This window comes from Nematolebias whitei, chromosome 14, assembly GCF_014905685.2.
Source record: "Nematolebias whitei isolate Nwh7 chromosome 14, NemWhi1, whole genome shotgun sequence".
Taxonomy (NCBI): domain Eukaryota; kingdom Metazoa; phylum Chordata; class Actinopteri; order Cyprinodontiformes; family Rivulidae; genus Nematolebias; species Nematolebias whitei.
In genome coordinates, this window is record NC_056511.1 from 15,513,196 (window position 1) to 15,517,125 (window position 3,930).

Genomic DNA, 3,930 nt, shown 5'->3' on the forward strand with positions numbered 1-3,930 from the left:
ACTTAGACTTGCTGATAATGTCAGAGAAGGGGATGGAGGGAGGGGGGAGTTCAACATAGATGCTGGTGGCGGTATTTGGTCCAAGGTGTTTATGAATTGAAATAATCTTTTCATTGAAATAAGGCAACAGAGAGTTGCAAAATTCTGTGGAAACCATGTGAGAGGGTAATGAGTTAGGAGATGAGACTGAACGGTTAAGGAGAGAGAACAAAGTCTTTGAATTGCCAACATTGGAACTGATGATGTCAGTGAAGTAGCTGGATTTGGCTTGAGAAATATTGTCCTTATACTGGATGACGTGGTTCGCATAGAGTTCCTTGTGAATTGAGAGACCGGATTTCTTATAGAGTCGCTCCAACCTCCGACCTTTGGATTTCAGAGAACGGAGTTCTGGAGTGAACCAGGGTGCAGAGTTGGAGAAGGAGATAGACCGGGTTGAGCAACAGCCCACGAGTTTATGGTTGTCAGGAAATAACCCGCAGTGGTTTATAAGGCTGTTGACGAGGAAATGAAACACAGACTCGTACCAAATGCTGAAAACATCCTGTTTCCATCTGCCACAATGTCGACTCAACTGCTTCTGATTTTCTGCCTTTTTGGACCAATAATGGCAAAAAAACCTCCTGGTAGGATCATTTAATGACAATCTTATACTCAATTGATAATATATCTTTTTAGTCAGCCAAAATGTGGCTGAACTATTATATGATTTGTGACGGATTGAATCGTAAGTTTTCAAATTAGGCTATTTTGATTTAAGGTATATTTGTTGTATAACATCATGACTAAAACTCATCGTATATAACGTTTGTGAAGTCAAATCTCAACATATGTTTATCCAAAGATCTGAAAATGAACTGAACTTTATTAGAGCAAAGGGCACAGAAAGCTTACATATTTATCATCCACTTTTACTACTGTTAATAAATTAACGTATCTTAACTTTAGAACAAAGCCTTACTTCCTCAAATTTAAATTCTGTGGAACCAAAATCCCCTTGATCTCATTTCTTTCTTTTGTATGTTATTGCGTGTGTGAGTGTTCACTTCCTTGTGTAGCATAGCTCTCTACATCACCATGAAATGTCGTCAAAATGTCAGATGAATCAAGATGGCACCACGTAACAGTAATTACTTCACTTTAACACAAACCAGACAATCCTTTTCTACATAGAGATGTGTGTCTGCCATGTGGCTCGTGAACCACTGGGCGAATTTTAATGAAACTCAGAAAGTAATCATATCGTAGATATAAATGATTAACTTTTGGAGCCAACACAATTCAAGATGACTGTCACAGCTAACAACACAAATAAGTCTAAAACTCCCTTAATTTTACTAAAAAAAATTGGGGGAGGGAGGGTTAGCTCATAATCTGGGCTTAAACCCGCAGCCTCAGGATAATGCGACCACAGCACTGACCACTGAACTACCGTGTCCCTTCAATCAATTTTAAATATGCTGATCAAATATTTAGTGGGGTAGTAACTAAGTGTCATTCCCAACATTCCACCAACACCAACAGATCATGAAAAACAAACTTTGTTTAAAGCTTTAGACATTAGCTCTGTTAAAATATGCTTCACGAACCACTGGATATGTAGTTCAAGATGGCTTCCACAATTAATCAACTTCAATAAACTGCGCACTTGGTCAATTTTAAGTTAAAATATAGGGTGGTAGTAGCTGGAAGTCATTCCTAAGACATACTCTGAGTGCTAACAGATTGCACAAACTGAATATTTTCAAGAATTAACCAAAAATGCTAAATTTTTTCTAGCTAAGACTATCTTAATTTTAAACTCTGGCGATATCAGGTCTCTCTTGTAAATGAGTCCCCGAGGCTCAGTGGGACTAACCTGTATAAATAAAGGTTGAATTAATTAATTATTACAAAGAATGCAAGGCCCTTAGTTCTTTTTAAGATTGTCAGGTGCCGATTTTTATTTCTGCCATTTTAAAGTGATAATCTTTCATATGATCTTTGTTCTACGTTTGTCAAAGCGAAATACATGTTGGCTTGAATCTTGGCAACGTTCTCAGCTATCTTATCACCGGAAACCAAGGCATTATTTTTAGCTGTTCATAACAAAAAATATGACCTGGTGGTGTTTGTAAATGAGAACGTGTTCTCAAACATTTCACCTGGTAAAGAAAGGTCAAATAAAAATTAAATAAAGAATGTGTATTTAGAAACAATGCTGTTATGCATTTAGTCTATTGGTGGTCAATTGTGATTGAAAAGCTTTTTTATATAGTGTTTTATATGAACTATTATATACATAGATATATATTTTTAATTTGTCACTTGTGTTTCTGACAGATGTGGAGTGTCTAGTGATGAATCAAGAATACGTACACTGTTTGTGGAACAGTCAGACCATCCCAGAGGTCAATTACACCTTCTCCAGCTGGTTCGTACCTGATGATACTTCTTCTTCTTTCAACTTTTACTTCTTCAGCTTTCACCACAATGAGTCATCCATCTCACTCTGTCCTCTGCATCCTCTGTCCTCACTCCAACTACCTCCATGTCCTCTCTAACTGCAGCCATATATCTCCTCTCATATGCCATTGAATATTTTAGTCAAAAACATCACTGCCATCTCTTTTAGGCATTTCCAAACCTCCACTGGTATGTCATCAAGTCCTACTGCCTTTCACTTCATTCTGTTCAGAGCTTTCTGAACTTCACATTCACTAATCTTTCCCACTTCCTGGTCCACAACTTCCATGACCTATACTCTTTTTTTCTCTTTCATTCACTTCATTCATTAGCTCCTCAAAATACTCCTTCAATCTTCCCCTCACGGTCTCCTCACTTGTTAGAACATTACCATTCCTATCTTTCACAAGCCTAACATGCTGCACATCCTGTCCAGCCTGATCCCTCTGTCTTGCCATTCGATACAAGTCCTTCTCACCCTCTTTAGTGTCTGGCCTCCCATACAACTCATCATACGCCTTCTGTTTTGCCTTAGCTTCCTCCCTTTTTGCTCTACTTTGCATCTCCTTATATTCCTGTCTCCTCTCTTCAGTCCTCTCACTGTCTTATTTCTTCTTGACTAACCTCGTTCTTTGAATAGCTTCCCGTGCTTCACTATTCCACCACCAGGTTTCATCCATCCATCCATTATCTTTACCAGTTTCTTCCTTTTTGGGTCGCAGGGTTCTCTGGTGCCCATATCCAGCAATCACTGTACGAGAGGCGGGGTACACTCTGGACAGGTCACAAGTCCACCAGGTTACTTCATCCTCTTTTCTCTGTCCAGATGACACACCAAGTACCTTCCTACCTGTCTCTCTAATTACTGCTGCTGTAGTAGTCCAGTTATCTGGAAGCTCTTTCTTACCACCCAGAACCTTTAACATCTCCTCTCTTAAATCCTCTAAACATTCTTTTTTTCCCCTCATCTTCCACCATTTAGTCTTCTTCTCTTATTTTACTCTTTTTCTCTTCACACCAACAGTCATTCTACACACAGCCATCTGATGCTGTCTGGCCACACTCTCCCCAGCCACAACCTTACAATCCAGAATCAGAATCAGAATAAACTTTATTGGAATTGCACCGAGGTACAATGCAAATATGTACGTACAGTCGGCCGAAAGATGGGCAGAGTGCACAAAGCTGCAACTACAGGAGAGCGCGGCCATTTTATCCTTATCAGATAATCATCTTAGATAGGAAAAGGGGGAGAAACATGAGGGTAGATAGTGGTATTACAAAAAAAGATCTTTCACATCTTGTCTATCAGGACATGATTTGAGACATCAAAAAAACTCTACCAGCAAGCACAATTAAAGCATGATTACATTTACATTTGACATCAAGGTGTTGAGATTTGTCTATGAGCTCTTTTTCAGATCAGACACAGTTTCTGAAGATGTTGTTCCAGCCACAGCAGTTCTGATAAGCTTGCACAGAAAG